Source organism: Miscanthus floridulus, chromosome 3 (assembly GCF_019320115.1).
Source record: "Miscanthus floridulus cultivar M001 chromosome 3, ASM1932011v1, whole genome shotgun sequence".
In the NCBI taxonomy this organism is placed as follows: Eukaryota; Viridiplantae; Streptophyta; class Magnoliopsida; order Poales; family Poaceae; genus Miscanthus; species Miscanthus floridulus.
Genome location: NC_089582.1, coordinates 2685188 through 2701894, shown reverse-complemented (window position 1 = coordinate 2701894; position 16707 = coordinate 2685188).

The window sequence follows — 16707 nt, the reverse complement described above, 5'->3', positions numbered from 1 at the left end:
TTGACAGGTTAATAATAATTAACTTGGCAATAATGCTTTTAGAAAGGTTCTTGAAATGCTAAAAATGCTTCTTTTTGCAAATGAGTCAGCTACCCTACTATAAAGCCCTTCATAATCCTTGGTGTCATTTATTTTCGGTTATGTCGGGTAAGTCTGGCTGAGTACCTTCTCGTACTCAGGGTTTTATTCCCACTTGTTGCAGATGGGCAGATGTATTACGGCTACTGTATCAACTGCCTGTATCCTGCGATGGGTGATGCTTAGGACCATGGGCATGGTCATTCCTTACGTCTCATCTTATGCTTTTGTTGGAGATGATCATTCGCTGGCACTATATTTAAACTCCACGTGAGTGTGTGTGTGGTTTGAACAAATGACTTCCGCTACTTTTATTCGAACTGGTTTTGTAATAACTATGTTGAAACTCTGATGTATCCGTGAAGCAAACTTTTATGTAATATGTGATGGTGACCGCTAAACTTATTACGATCATGGCTGGGACACGAGTTGGTTTGAAATCCTTCGTGATTTCACGGACTACCGGGTTATACGGGCTTAAGTTTGCTCAATCGTCTGCTCTGGTGGATGATTTTCCTACTTAATTTCGTATAATTGGTCGGTTCTGTTACATCTAACTACTATACTCTACTCTTCCTCCTCTTATCCCTGTAGGTCTTAATTTCTCTTACTACTGAAATTCAACTCCTCTTCCATTCAAACACGAACATCTATTTGCAGAGGCAAATCTACCTACTTGTCTCCTCTTCTTATTCCTCTCTCTCCTATTTTTTTTCTTCTACCACCATTTTTTCTTAAAATTCTTTTGTCCATGGATGAAAATTGTTACAGGCTTAGAGGAGTTCCATTATGTGCACAACGGTAGGAGGAACAGAATAGGGCTTGGTGTCCACAATGGTATAAAGTCCTCTTTTTTTTTTGCTACAAAAGCAGACAGTGTAAGCAATGTGTGGACACCAGGTGTGCCATGATTTTCTTTATTTTCTTAAATAAGGTTAAAGAAGTTATGGATACTTCTTTATATAAAAAGAAAATGTACATAAAAATAATCGAGTTCAGTGCCTTACTTTTTATAAACTAAATAAGTGGGTGTATGATAGGGGCATACTCATGGGTGTGTGAGTGTGCCAGTGTGGTGTGATATATAGTGGTGTGTGTGCATGTTTGTCGAGGTGACAGTGTGTGACTCAAAGTGGAAAGTGAGCGCATTGGGGAAGAAAAGTCGCTAGAACGGTGGAGCTCCTTCTGGCCCTAGAACGACGGTGGAAGGGGATTACCAGCGGCGATGAGTCATAGGGAAGAGCATGATATAGAGATCTTTGGATGTCTTGTTAGGAATGTGAATATAGCCTAAGTTAAAATTCTAGAGGCTTACAAACACTAGGCAAATTGTGTGTTAGACCCAAAAGAGACCCTAATAATTCTACATGTAGCTATGTTTTACAAAGCCTAGGATGATGAGTCCTAATAGTTCTACTCTATTAATTGAAGAACAAAAACTAATCAAGAGTGATGCACACATGAGACAAGAATTTTTATGCTGTGCTTTGATGACTTGCCAGTTAGCTATGTCCACATTGAGGCAAGCTCAATGATCATCGCTCCTTTACCAAGGCACAACCCTGCAACGTTACCTCCTTTAGGGCTTGGTTTTGAGCCGACTTCGATTACAAGGCGCTCTCCAAGCCTCTTTTTCCACTAGAGTGGTTCTTTTCCTCGTTCGGCGGGGATGAACCCAATAGCCCTTCACAAATCACCTCTGGAGCATCTCACAATTTTTCAATAGAGTGCTTCAATGGAGTCCCATTGCTCTAAGTCATCTAGGTGACGGTAACCACCAAGAGTGAAAAAGCAACCCCCGCATCAAACTTGACCTCTAGTACCACTTAATGCAAACTCAAAGCAAATGCACTAGGAACACTCCAATCTTTTCCGAAGAAGATGCAATCACTAGCAAATAAATGAGAGTGGGGAGTTATCTTGAGCTCTAACTGTAGAGAGATCTTGTGCTTATTTGAGTTTGGTGATAGATAATAATGACATGTATGCATATAATTGGTGGTTCGAAGGAGTTAATTCACGCAAAACATGTTATAGTTTGAGATGAATTTTGAATGCTTTAAATTCTTATTTCAAGACGGAGGGAGTATCCCACCCTCCGTCGATTTATTTTGCCTTTACCCCCACCTTTTCCCTTCTACTTGGTATGAATCAAAATGAGGACGGTTTGGGTTTACACTTGTATTGTATGACGCCTTATGTCCAAATTTCATTTCTTTATTTGATCCCTGCGTTTAATATATAATCTATACCTATTAATAAAACGGCAAAATTTCAGCCTATTTCTTGGTCCGTCTCCCTCTAACTACCGGATAATAGAGAGATTCTTCCCACCGGACTTATATATATAATAACCCGTGCTCATACGAATTAGAATATCTCTTATCTAGCGTGATACATACGGAGTCCGATTCCAAAATATATTGGGTCATATATGTGACTAGAACTTATAAGCCGTGCTCACATGTGTCTCTGCTCTTTTCCGAGCCTAGTACATTGTCTGTCTTTCCTGCGCATAAAAAAAATCTAGAGTTACCCTTTACTTGCGTCCCTCAAGAGGTATTTTTTCTTTATCCGTTGTTTTTGCCCTTTTTTCCCACCGGACATGGCATCCGTTTCGGTTTCCTGTTTTCATGTACGTCCGTTTTTGTTTCTTTTTGTTTATCTTCCTTTTTTTCATCTGTGATGAGTGTTTCCGCTTCCTGTATTCATGTACGTTCGTTTTTGTTTCTTCTTTTTTTTTGTCGGGATTCATGGATAGCTAGCTAGCAACGGCAGCCTATGCCGTCTTGAGGTAGAAACATATGGTTGCCGCGCCGCATGCATGTGTGCCAGCACCCTCTACTACTGGAAACGGGATCTTTGCCGAGTGCAAAATGCTTTGCCGAATGTTAAAAATCGGACATTCGACAAAGACCTTCTTTGCCGAGTGTCGCACTCGGCAGAGTTCTTTGCCGAGTGTCCGACACTCGGCAAAAAAGGCTCTCGACAAAGGACTTCTTTGCTGGGTGTAGGCTCTCGGCAAAAGCACGGCACTCGACATAGGCTGCCCCGCGTAACGGTGTTTGGCCACGTCCTTCTTTGCCGAGTGCCTGCTGTTAGGCACTCGGCAAAGAAGGTTTTTTTAAAAAAAAAATTCTTTGCCGAGTGTCCCAGATCTGGCACTCGGCAAAGATTTTTTTTTGAAAATACTTGCCGAGTGCCCCGGATCTGGCACTCGGCAAAGGTTTTTTTTTTAAAAAAATTCTTTGCCGAGTGTCCCAGATTTGACACTCGGCAAAGATTTTTTTTTTTAGAAAATACTTTGCCGAGTGCCCGTGACATGGCGCTCGGCAAAGAATTTTTTTTTCGAAATGTCTTTGCCGAGTGCCCCTGGGAAGACACTCGGCAAAGAGGAATTTTTTTTAAAAAAATTGAAAACCCTCCTTGCCGAGTGCCTTATTCTTGGCACTCGGCAAAGACCCCTTTGCTGAGGAGTGCCATCCCCCGGCACTCGGCAAAGATTTTTTTTGCCTCCAGATTTTTATGCAGCTCTTTTAAGGTGCCAGGAACTCCTAGCTAGAATTTGGGGATTTTTTTTGGCTTTTTGATATATATTTAGTTACTTTATTTTGTTTAATTGATTTTTTTTTAAAAATATAAATTTGAATTGCACGTGGTACGAATAATGGAATTTAATGATTCGAAAAATGGTAGTCATGTTACTGAGTGTAGTGTGATGCCGTATCCAGGAACAGACCCGAACTTTCAGACATCTTGTTCACGAAACATGACCGCGAACTTATGTGCGAAGTGTTTTTAAATTATATAAAAAGCAAACGAAGTCCGAAAATCATGAAACTTGTTGAGATGCCGTGATATCGTATGTGGAGGCTATGATAAAAATTTGAGAAGGTTTGGTGCACGTTGTCATGTACGATGCTTACAAACCACGATATCTCCACATGTGATATTAGATATCACATGTGGAGATGTCCTGGTTTGTAAGCATCGTATGTCGACAAAGATGATTTTTTATTTTTTTTTAGAAATTTCCTTTTTACCGAGTGCGCAGAGACACTCGGCAAAGGCATTAAAAAAATAAAAAATTTGCCGACGGCCGGATCGGAGAACCCTTTGCCGAGTGCCTCCGTGATCCGGCGCTCGGCAAAGAACGCGGGTGGGGCACTTAGCCGATTTCAGCCGGCCGGGCAGTCCAAGCCTCACACAGCCAGCCAGCCATCCGCGCCCATGCCGGCCCGCCCTCGCCCCCGCGCCGCGCGCCGCGCGGCGCCCTCCCCTCTCGTGCGCCGTGCCCGCGGCCGCCTCCGCGCCCGCCAGCCACCGGGCCGCGCCAGCCATCGGATCGCATCTCGCCGGAGCCCGCTCGAGGACCTCCGCGCAGCCCATCGCCGCATCGACCTCCTCAAGGTACACGAGTCACAAGGACTCTCTCTGCTCTCCTCCCGTTCGCTATTGATTCGTCATCCATTTTCTCTCCTTGCCCAGGCCGAAGCCATTATGAACGCCGGCGGCCTCCGCCGCTGCGTCGAGAGTGTCGAGGAAAAGGAGGCCGTGGCCGCCGCATGCGCCGACCTCTCCGACAAGAGCAGCAAGGAGTGCCGGCTTACGAGCGGGACCTCGAGCGCGCCATGGAGTCCTGCGACGACCTCGCCAGGCTGAACGACGATGACCTCTGCGCACGCCTAAACCAGAACGTACATGTCAGTTACCTCCTCTATTTTTTTCGATCTAATCATGCTGCTAGCCTATACTGCTTGCGTGCCTCGATCTGATCTGATCTGTTTCTACTGCTATGCACTAACGAGTGTGTCTAATCGCAATTCACAAACAGCTAATGATGTCGAACCACTATAAGTCGTTGGGTTGCATACAAGCTCTGTCGTTTGTTTTTATTATTCAGGCCAAAAGCATGTTTTAGAATTTTATTTAGGGATTAACCCCGGCTTAATCAGCCAAGATATATGTTTTTGATGATGTTCATCATATATAGATCTAAAAAAGGCAAGAAAGTATCTGGTTAATACATGTAGCTATCCAAATCACTTGCAGGGTAAATTAACAAATCAGTTCCAATTATAGATATCAGCACGTATCAGTACAAAGTTCAGGAACTGTTTTCTTATGTACTGTTATTAATCTACTATTGTGGTGCCACCATGAACCAAATTAGAAGCACATATTGGTAAAGAGTTAAGTGAGCATAAGCATGCTAGAATATATATTCAGCAATCTACACAAATTGAACAAGATATATGTTCATGTTCTATCTATCAGCCACAATGTATCTGCAGCCCCTTACTTCATCCGAAACATTACAAAAAAAAGGAAGAGCTCTGCAATGTTCATCTCAGTGAACTGTTGCTGTGTTTCTGTACTCTCTCTGCTACCATTACCGGTTTGTAACTAATTAGCACTGTATTTCTATGGATCTTCAGTTTCAGGCGATTCTCCTTAATCATTTGTCCTCCTAAAATCCAGGTGATTCTCCTACTATTGCCGCCACAATAATTTTAAAGAATTGTGCTTAAAAGACTAGAGCTATGGCTTGTATTTTTCTGCATCAAGATGCCATCGCATATATTAAAATCCAGAGAATAATAATAAGGTTTGAGAAGCCTCTTTCAGATTATCAGAAAGCAAATGTACAGAGTAGATTTATTATGGTGAGATTGCTAATGGATTAAATATTGTACATGTTCACTACAGCAATGTCGTAATAAGTTCTTATCTTAATAACAGCTTTTGTTCATGTACTGATGTTTCTGCAGGTGTTCAGAGTTGCAAACTAAATATTAAAAATGACAGGATACATGGTTCAGGTAAATCCGCTAGCATTTCATCCATATTTTTTCTGGGTTATTTATAGATTTGGTGATGCAGTGGGCTTCAGTATGCTTTGTGATAGAGCTGGCAGCAATGACCATATATCAGGTATTATTCTTAATGTGTGCAGATCCAATGTTTGTTTGGGGAATAGCTTACATTTGTAGTAAACACCACGAATATAGCATTGTTACCTGACCATGGTAAATCGTTTGTCTATTTCTACAATGTTGGTTGTGGTATACCGACCAATTGTTGGTCGTTAATATTATGTTTTAGCGACCATTGTTCGACGCTATAGATTGGCTGTGGTACAGTGTTCTTACACGCTTCAATGTAGTAGTTGTTTAACTTTAACATTTCCGTTAGCAACAATGGAAACGAGTCAAGGCAGGCAAGACTCCTACCACACTCATAGATTTGCTATTTATCAACGCCCTCGTGTCTTGGTGGCGATGCTTGCCTCGTGGGTTCATCAAGTCATTCATCACACAGCAACAGATCTTCACCGGGAATGCTGGCTTGTCCTGCCGGAGTCATCGGAAACTCATCGCCTTCACCTGGAACACCCAGGATACTCACAAGATCAGCATGTTATCATAAGCGAAACATGTATTTAAGTCTTACTGCTTATTGAAACTTTACGCAATTTAAAAAACTTTACTAAAGCAGTATTATTGTTTGTACCAAAATTGAAATGTCATGTTTGTTCCAATGGTGCATACGTCTCTTATGCTAGTAAAAAAGCACTTCCTAACCATATGTGCAATATGGCCTGCTGCTCATTCTCTTATTTAGCATACCTGTCTAAATAACTCTGCATGTAGGGAATGCTTTTTATTTTTTATTTCTGTTCTATTTGATTTAGAAGCTTAGTGCTTTGCTCTTTTCTTTTCTTTTCAGGAACAACAATCAGCAATAGCTATGCTATAATTTGTAAGTTCTCTTGTCCAGGTATCACTAGTTCCAGCAATTATCAGACTAAATGTTATTTCTCAAATGATTTTGGGTCAACTTGCCTTGTCTTTCTATGGATTCAGATTTGAATTTTTTTTCTGTATTTTGGTATGATCATGACAATTATCTTAAATAATATTTTCAATGGGTGTAGACTTTGGTTGAGTACTGTCGGTGTTTTGGTCCGGCGGATCCTCAACCGACTAGTGAAAGTGTACGATCCTCAACCAACATGACAATTATCTTAAATAATATTTTCCTGGTTTCGTCGCTCGCCCGTTTTGCCCTCTTTCCTCCCTCATAAATACGTGACGAGCCGCGCCCCGCCCCTCCTTACCTTTTCCGCCTGCGTTCGCCCTTTCTGCCCTCGAGCGGTTGCTAAGATCAGAGGAAGAGAGTGCCGGGGAGAAGAAGGGAGAAGGGGGAGGAAAGGGGAGAGAGAGAGATATAGCGAGAGCACGCCTTACCGCCGTAGCCACATTCTCCACCGCACCCATGGCCGGCGGCGCTGTTGTCCTCTAGGCGGATCCTTGGGGTCTGTTCGACGTGTCCGCGGCGACACTGTAGTCGCTCGTCGACGACGGAGTCCTTCGCCCGATCACCGACCCCAACAGACCGGAGTGGATTGCTCCGGGGGACGAGCCGGAGCCGAGGCCACGTGATGGCTACATCGTGAGCTTCGTGGCCTTCCACGAGCGCGGCCTCGGCTTGCCGGCGGACCGGTTCATGCGGGCGCTCCCGCATTACTACGGCGTGGAGCTCCACAACTTCAACCCCAACTCCATCGCGCAGGCGGCCATCTTCGTCGCCGTCTGCGAGGGGTACCTGGGCATTGCCCCCCACTAGGAGCTGTGGCTCCACTTCTTTCGGGCGAGGCTCACCACCAAGCCGGTGGGCACGACGGGCACGCGGAAGGCGTTGAGGGCCGGCGGCAGCACTCTCCAAGTGCGCCAAGACCGGCAGCCCTTCTACATCTCGGCCCAGCTCGCGTCGTCCAACCGCCGTTGGTACAACAACTGGTTCTACCTCCGCAATGATGATGGCGGGCTTCCCCCCTATACCGGGCGGGTCGTGGAGAGCCAGCCGGAGAGGTGGAGGTACGGCATCCCGTTGGCTGATCAGTCCAAGCTGCTGCCGCTCCTGAGGGTGCTGGAGAGGCTGCGCAGCCGCGGTCTTACGGCGGCCGTGGTCGTGGCGGCCTTCCATCACCAGAGTGCTGCCGCTGATGGCTCGGCGGCAACTCCTGTTCGAGATGACACCGGGTGAGCCGATCGACAGCATCCGGTTGTCCGCCGTCGCCCTTTCCGATGAGGAGATTCTATGTCGGGTGAGAGAGACGGTGGAGGGGCGGCAGAGAAGCAATGATCTGACCCCGTTCCCGATGCGCCCGTCGTGGGGGTATATCTCTCTGGTGAGTCACGCATCGCTGCGGCCCCCGAGGCCTCCTTGCTCCTTACGTTTTCAATCTGTTCCCTTATTTGTGTTTGCCGTTCCTGCTGGGGATGAGGGATGTGCGAGCCTCCCCGCCGCCCGTTCCCGAGGACGCAGAGCGGCGAGCGGAGAACAGGGCGCACGCCGAGGCATACAAGGAGCGGAAGGACGCCGAGGAGGCAAGGTGCAAGAGGAAGAGCCTCGAGCGCGACGAGCTAGAGAAACGTCGCCGGCAACAGGGGCGCGACGGTCTCCCAGAGGAGCCGTCTCCATCATCGTCGTCGATGGATTTTTCGAGCGATGACGACGAGAGCGAGGCGGGGCGGGGTCCCCTAGACCACCTCCTTGACGTTAGGGAGACGGCGCCCGGGGCGTCGGCGAGCGGCCTGGCGTCTCCAGGAGGAGGAGGAGAGGGCGCCTCGGGGCTGGCGATCGCCCGCCCCGGGGCCAAGGTCGACACGCCCGAGACACGGGCGTCGGGGAAGCGTGCCGTCAGCCTGATGGGCTCGATGGCGAAGGTGGAGCGGGCGACGCCGGGGGTGACTCAACCGCCTCTGTAGAGGGCCGAGGGGGCGTTGGAGTCCGGCGAGGGCCGGCTGGTACCGGCGGACACAGGGGCCGTGCCACTGCCGCCACCACCGCCATTGCTGAGGACGAGGGACGCGGTGTGGAAGCTATTGCTTCCCCGTTCAAGGTAAGTGTTTTGTCAGTGGAGTTTGCAGCATCTCTCACTCATTCTTTGGTCGTATGCTGACCTCGTGAGTGTTTTGTCTTCAGCCGAAAGCGTCAGGCGGAAGCACCCGCCCTGCCGCCATTTAAGGCGCTCAAGGTGAGCACCAGCTCCACCGCCCGATGGGTGGTGGACACGCAGGCCGCCATGCAGCATGGCGCGGCGTCGGCCAGGGCCGACCCGAAGGAGCCGGTCGCCCAAGGAGAGGCTACCGAGGCGGCCACGAAGCAGGCGGGGGAGGAGGCGCCTACGCCCCGCGATGCCGGGGCCCTCGAGTTAGGTGAAGCCGAGGCGCCTTCAATCACTGAGGCCACCGAGGGCGAGGCCCCTAGGACCTCCGAGGCTGAGGTGGCGGAGGCCGGGGCTTCCAGGGTGTTGGCGTAGAGGATGTTGAGGCCGCTGTCTCCATCCATCAACACCTTGGTGAGCCGGGTGTTGCCGATGATCGGGTCGACGACGAGTAGGTACTGCCCGGGGTTTGGGACATAATCGGGGTGGTCATCCCGATCGAAGGTGATCGCCTCACGAGACCAGTCGAAGTACCGGGGAGTGGCCAGCTCAACTGAGAAGACCTCCCGGCGCTCCTTTCGCTGACGCGCCGTGAGGCACGCTGAAGGCCCGCCAAAGATCATGAAGGCGTTGTGCACCTCGGGGAACCCGTTGTCCTTGTCATTGTCCCTATCGCCGGTGCCCTTCTTCTTGGCATCGTCGTTGGGGAGCCCGAGCTTGGCGTAGTAACGCTGGAGCATGGTGCACTCTTCGAGGGTGTGCTTCACCGGGTCTTGGTGGTAAGGGCAGGGCTTCTTAAGCATGTTGTCGAAGAGCCCGGGGCCTCTGGCGGGGCCTCTAGCGGGGCCTCAGGGATTCTTGCGATCTGCGGCCGTGACTAGATCGGCCTCGAGGACCTCCTGCTTCCCCTAGTGACCCTTTTTCTTTTTCTTGGGGAGGTGGGGGGCGAGGCCCCGGGGGCCTCGTCCCTCCGCTTCCCCTTGGCGTCGTTGTCGGGGAACATGGCCCCGATAGCCTCTTCGCCCGAGGCGAAGTTGGTGGCGATGTCGAGGAGCGCGGCCGCCATGGTCGGTACGTTCCAGCCTAACTCTTGGACCAGGTCTCGGTAGGAGGTGCCGGAGAGGAATGCCTGGACAATTTCCGAGTCGCCGACGCTGGGCAACTCGGTGCATTGCTTGGAGAAGCGTCGGATGAAGTCTCAGAGAGACTCGTCCGGCCTCTGGCGATAACTCTTGAGGTCCCAGGAGTTCCCGGGGCGCACGTATGTGCCCTGGAAATTCCCGACGAAGACCTTTACCAAGTCGCGCCAGTTGTTGATCTGTAAGGGAGGGAGGTGTTCGAGCCAGGCTCGCACCGAGTCTGACAGGAACAAGGGGAGGTTGCGGATGATGAGCAGGTCATCGTCCGCGCCGCCTAGCTGACAAGCCAGGCGGTAATCAGCCAGCCATAGCTCGGGGTTGGTCTCGCCGCTGTACTTTGAGAGGTTGGCCGGTTGCTAAAACCGGGCAGGGAAGTGGGCGCCACGGATGGCCTTACTGAAGACTCGAGGGCCAGGTGGCCCAGGAGAAGGACTGCGGTCCTCCCCACTGTCATAGCGACCGCCTTGGTGTGGGTGGTAGCCTCAGGCGGGCCCATCGTTGTCGTGGCGCCGTCGCCTACTGACCACATCGTGGTCGCCTTGTGCCTCGTGTCGGTCGCTGAGGCGGTCGTGTACCGAGGGGGCCTTGTTGGCTTTCGGTGCCCGAGCAGGCTCAGGACGAACCGAGGCCTCTCTATCCTGCCGAGGCGGTGCCACGGGTAGTTTCGAGGCGCCCCCGCGCCGTTGAGAGGCGGAACTTTTGGCTTGCTGTACCGCGGCGGTCTCGAGGAGGTCTCGGAGCTCGCCGTGGACCTGTCTCCCCTCCGAGGTAGAGGGCTCGGGCATTGTCTGGAGTAGCGTCGCTGCTGCCGCGACGTTCTGGCTAGCGTGATTGAAGATAGGGGGTTGCTCGCCCCCTTCGTCGTTGTTGATGCGGTGGTTGACGTCGCGAGCCCTCCGCCGGGCTGCTCCACCATCACCGTGACCCTGCTGTTCTTGCTCGAGAGTGTCTTGGAGCTGCTGCAGAAGGAGTTGGTCTTGTTCGACCTTGGCCTGAAGCTCACGGAGCTACTCTAGGTCTAGGCGGCGAAGTTCCTCATGGGGCGGGGAGCGATTGCCTGCCCTTTGTCCTCATCGCTCGCGCTCAGCACCTCGAGCTCGACGTTGAAGCACTCACGAGTGGGATCGTAAGTGTCTTCGTCATCGGAGTCGGAGTAGCCGAAGCAGTAGTCGCTCGCGGCCATGAAGCGGCGCATGGCTTTAGGGTCATGAAGCCCGGAGAAGTCTGCTCCGGCCCACGCCTCGTCCTCCTCTGAGGAGTCAGCGTGGGTGTGGGTCGGGGTTGTGGTGATGAGGTCGAGGACAAAATGTTGGTGGCATCCTAGGGGCTCTGCGTGAGCTGAAGCGTAGGCGGCGGCATTGCCCAACCTGAAGGAGTACGGGGATGGTGTCGTCGCCGGGCTCCGCTCTGCCGGAGTCAACTCCTCAGGAGGTGACGGGGCGTTGCTGCGCGCCACTGGCGTCTTTCCCTTGTCCAGGCTTAAGCTAGACAGGTCTTTAGCCAGGGACTCTGTACCAACAACCGGGTATGGGATACTGGCGGAGCGCGGTGCGTCGCCCTAAGCTCGCGCGGTGTCGAGATGGTCCCGCATGCGTCGTGCCTGGCGAGCACGACGAGAGCGGCGGCCCGGGCGCCGCCTATGTCTGGGCTGCTGGTGCGTGATGTCGTCGTCGGTCGATGGGGCTCTAGGTGGGAGGAGTACCATATGGTACTCATATCCTAGAGACATGAACTCTAGGCTCCCGAACTAGATCACCATGCTAAGACGCAGTGGTCGCACGGGGTCTGCCATCCGGAACTTGTTGGAATGACTAAGCTGACACGCAGTATGACCCCTACCTGGCGTGCCAACTATCGGTGTTTTGGTCCGGTGGATCCTCAACCGACTAGTAAAAGAGTACTACGTGCCCCTAATCCCGGATGGTGATGCAAAGAGACACAAGGTTTATACTGGTTCAGGCAATAGGTGCCCTACGTCCAGTTTGAGAGAGCGATCTTGTATTCCTTGCACCGAGGTACTTGTAGTAGGGGCTTACAAGCTGAGCGAGAGAGGGAGCTAGTCCCAGGTCTCTGTGTAGAGTGGCGTGGGTGGCTTGAGATGTTGATCTCTTGCAGTGAGGGAGCGTGTGTGTTACAGAGCGTTGTGCGTTGCTTGCACGTGTGTATCCCCTCCCTAGAAGCGGACCTGGTCACTCTCTTTTATAGTCAAAGGGAGGCACAGCGGCGGTACATGTATTTGCTACGTGGCGTTTTATGAGCAGAGGCGGTATGTCTGAGCCCTGCAGCTCATCACTGTGGCGGCATGGTCGGTGGAGCGGTCTTGTCCTCGGTGCACTGGAGCGACGCGCCGGTCACGTCTGATCCTGTGCGACGTGGGAGCTCTTGTGGTGGCATGCGCGCCTTCTTCTGTTGGAGGCGTGCTGGTCACTGTATGTTTGACCGGCGCGGAGAGCCGAGGCTGGGTAGATGCGACGGCGTGGGTGCGCTGATTCCGAGGCTACAGGAGCTTGGCCTTGTGCACGACGCGGGAGCTCTCTACAGCCTGACGCAGGGCATGGCGCGTACTGCGGACGACATGCCGGTCCTAGAGTGCTGACAACGTAGAGAGCCGAGGCCCAGTCGGTGCAGAGGCTGAACCATTGTGGGGGGCTCGGCGGGCGCGAGACCCGAGGCTACAGGAACCCAAAAGCGGATAGCCGAGGCTCGGAGGGAGCAGTTGGTCTTGTACGTCGATTCCGAGGCTACAGGGACCCGGACTTGACTTTCCACGCCGCGCTGTCCTTGGAGCAAGGGTTAGGCAGCACAGTGCAACTCGGGTGTCAGCCGTGGGCACAGTGCCGAGCACAGCGGCTGGTAACCCCTGCCCCGTCCTGTCCCGGACGGCATGGCATCGATGTGACTCCCATCTCGTTGGCCACTCCGCTGTATCGTGCCGTCGTTCGGCTGATGTCGCGAGAGTGGTTGGACGCGTTAGTTGGATGTGACTTCCCGTCAGAGAAGTCGATCAAGGCGGCGGTGACGGGGTTGATGCCGAGCCGGCCTCGAGCGAGTCGGTAACTGGGTGCTCGTCCGAGGCCTCGTGTCGCGGGGCCTCGGGCAAGTCGGAGAATCGGTACCTCATCCGAGCCCTTGCGGCGCGGGGCCTCGGGCGAGTCGGAGAACCGGTACCTCGTCCGAGGCCTTGTGGCGCGGGGCCTCGGGTGAGTCGGAAAACAGGTACCTCGTTCGAGGCCTCGTGGTTTCGTTCTGGGCCGAGCCCGCTCCGGGTGAGCCCGGATATTGTTCGAGGTGAGCCGGGTGGTCCAGCCAGGCCTCGGATAAGGTGGGGGTTTGCCGGTGGTTGTCTTCTTGGCTTCGATATTTACAAGGTCTAAGCTATTTTTTCGGTTCTTGCTTAGGGGGCCCCTTTTTATGGTACCCGACAAGTACCAAATAATCAATTTCATCACAATTTGTAAATGAGGAAATGTCGCTAGCTACATCCTGAATATTATAAAGAATAGATTTCATGATCTGAGTACATTTTATAAAATCCTTCAAGGTTTGCAAAGACAACAAATCTTGACTGATATCAAATGCTAATTAGAGCTTTTGTTAGCCTAGGTATTGTTAGATCTATTTAAGCTCATTACTTGGTACTTATTTTCTTTTAGTTCATTACTGGCTACTTATTTTCTTTTGTGCTGTTTGGTTCATTTGCAGGTTAAAGCAAGGAGTAAAGCGAGCAACATGGGAGCTACAGATTTTTTTGAGCTGTGTTTTAATATTCTGGTTCACTTATGGTTTGTAATATTCTCGTTCATTTTGTGATTGAGTTGGGCTGTTAATAATCTGGATTTGAATGTCATGTTATGTGGCCTGTGCTGTTATAATGGGCCTTGTTCATTTTGATATATATGTGGACTTTGATAGACTTGTGATGCACTTGTGAACTTTGATGGACTTGTGGATTTATTTGGATGGACTTGAGCACTTATTATTATATATGTGATATATATTGTGATGGATGTGATATGTGCGGATGGATGAGATATATATGTGATTGATGAGATATATATGTGATATATGATTGTATGAATTTATTTGTCACGATGGAATGTAAAAAAAATTAAAAATTATCGTTTTTGGTCACTTTGCCGAGTGTTGCACTCGGCAAAGGACCCCGTTGCCGAGTGTCATGGCCACAGCACTCAGCAAAGCTGGAAAATGGGCGCTCGGAAAACCATTTTTCCAGCTTTGCCGAGTGCCATGACCATGGCACTCGGTAAAGAATTTAAAAAAAAAATCAAACTTTGCCGAGTGCCGGTCATAGGGCACTCGGCAAATTTTTTTTTTAAAAAAAACTCAAACTTTGTCGAGTGCCGGCCAGAGGGCACTCGGCAAAGAATTTTTTTTAAAAAAAATTCAAACTTTGTCGAGTGCCGGCCAGAGGGCACTCGGCAAAGAATTTTTTTTAAAAAAAATCAAACTTTGCCGAGTGCCGGCCAGAGGGCACTCGGCAAAGAATTTTTTTTTAAAAAAATTCAAACTTTGCCGAGCGTCGGCCAGTGGGCACTCGGCAAAGAATTTTTTTTAAAAAAAATCTTTGCCGAGTGCCTACAGGGTTGGCACTCGGCAAAGCCACCGTCAACGGATTCGGCGTCGTGAGGGCCGCTTTTCTTTGCCGAGTGCCCCCGGGACTCTCGGCAAAGAGGTCTTTGCCGATCAATTTTTTGCTGTGTGTTCTTTGCCGAGTGCCGCACTCGGCAAAGGCTTTGCCGAGTGCCGCACTTGGCAAAGGCTTTGCCGAGTGCAATTAAGCCTTTGCCGAGTGCCTCAGGCACTCGGCAAAGAACCTGAATCCAGTAGTGCTCGTGCTCAACGTGGCACACCACACCATCATCACCTATCAAGAAGACCCGACGTCTCTGCACCCACGACACGTACGGCGACTGTGTTGACGACTGCATCATGACCGAGATTCGCAAGCACGCCCCCGCCATGACATTTGCATCCTCGACACGGCCGCGCCGACAACTAACAAGTGTGTGGAGATGTCAGAACAAGAGCGACACACCCCTGGGCTCCGCCGATCTTGAGCACGGATGCTGCCATGGACGTTCGCCTCTGGTCTATGCACGACGAGGTCCTGTTGCGCCGAGGGACCATGCTCATTTGTTCAAGAGCCGAGAAGCAAGGTGGACAACGTATGTCGTGGACTCTGGTCGACCACGCTCATCGGCAACCGCGTTTACTGCATCCTCTAGAGCCGGCCACACTTGTCGGCATGTGATGGCAAGACTGCATGACGTGGAACCTGGTGACATTGAGACGACTACAGATGCCCTAGGCAATCTACACCAACGATGTCTCCCCCATCGAGAAGGTGAGCCCCGACACCATCGATGATGGCTCTGCGCTTACACCAACAACATCGCTGCACCGAGCGACGTCGGGACAACCATCGATGTCATCGGCAATGGCTCCTATGGCCTATACGCCAATGATGCCGCCGCATCAAGTAGGCGAGCCCGATGCACGCCATTCGGCACTAGCGAGGCGCACGACGTGCTGTCACGTGGTCATCGTAAGATAAATTATTAAAGATATATGGCGTGCTGAATCGGCGGCCTCCCAGAGTGTCCACGTACGTTCTATTTAGTTGGTGCGTTAGATAGAGATTCCACGGCTCAGATGAGGCGTGTCACAACCGGCCTTCATCCGTGTATTCCGTAGTGGATAGAGAAGCAACTGGACACATTAAATGAAGTATAGCTTCCTCTGATCGTAGGTGGCATGCAAATGGACGGTGGCGCGTAGCAGGGAACGGTGGATTCTCGCTATACATGGTCAGTGCCTAACTCATGGTGGTCGGCACGCATGCGAGCCGCTGGGCCCTGGCTTGCTTTATAGAGCTAGGCTCCACCGTGGTCCTCTCCTTCCTCTTTCTCTCTCGTGTAATAAATGGTAGGCGGCAGCAGCTCCCCTCCTCCCCTCCTCTCTCCTCTCCGTGCTCTCGCTCTCTCCCTCGCTCCTCGTCGCCATCGCTGAGGCTCCCTGCACCCTGTGCGCGGTGCAGCGGCGTCCCCCGGCACGGCGCCATGGTGCGTCGTCCAACGCCGATGGCCGCGGCGGCGTCCGAGCCCCTGCTCTCCCCCGGCGCTGACCGTCGCTCGCCGCCTGTGCAGACGCGACGAACGAGGATCACGACGCGACGGAGGATCAGGACATGGCGCAACTCATGCTCAACCTCTGCATCCCGGAGCTCCGGGAGAAGGCTCTCCTCTTCCTCTCCAAGGTGAATGATCCCTGGTCCTCTCGCACGCCAACTCCTCCTCTCCCCCATGCGACGATGAGCCGACGTCCACTAGGTCGCGCGCGGCTAGGACAACAGCCCCGCCGGCGGCGGTGGTGGCTAGGGTTAGGGTTTTGGGCAACAGTGAGCTAGCACACGAACAGGGGCGACGAGCGCGACCGGCCGAGCGCGGCGGCGGCGGTCGCCCTCCTCCTCCTCCTCCCTCCCTCCCTCCCTCGCCTGCCTCTCACCTCCGTTTCTTC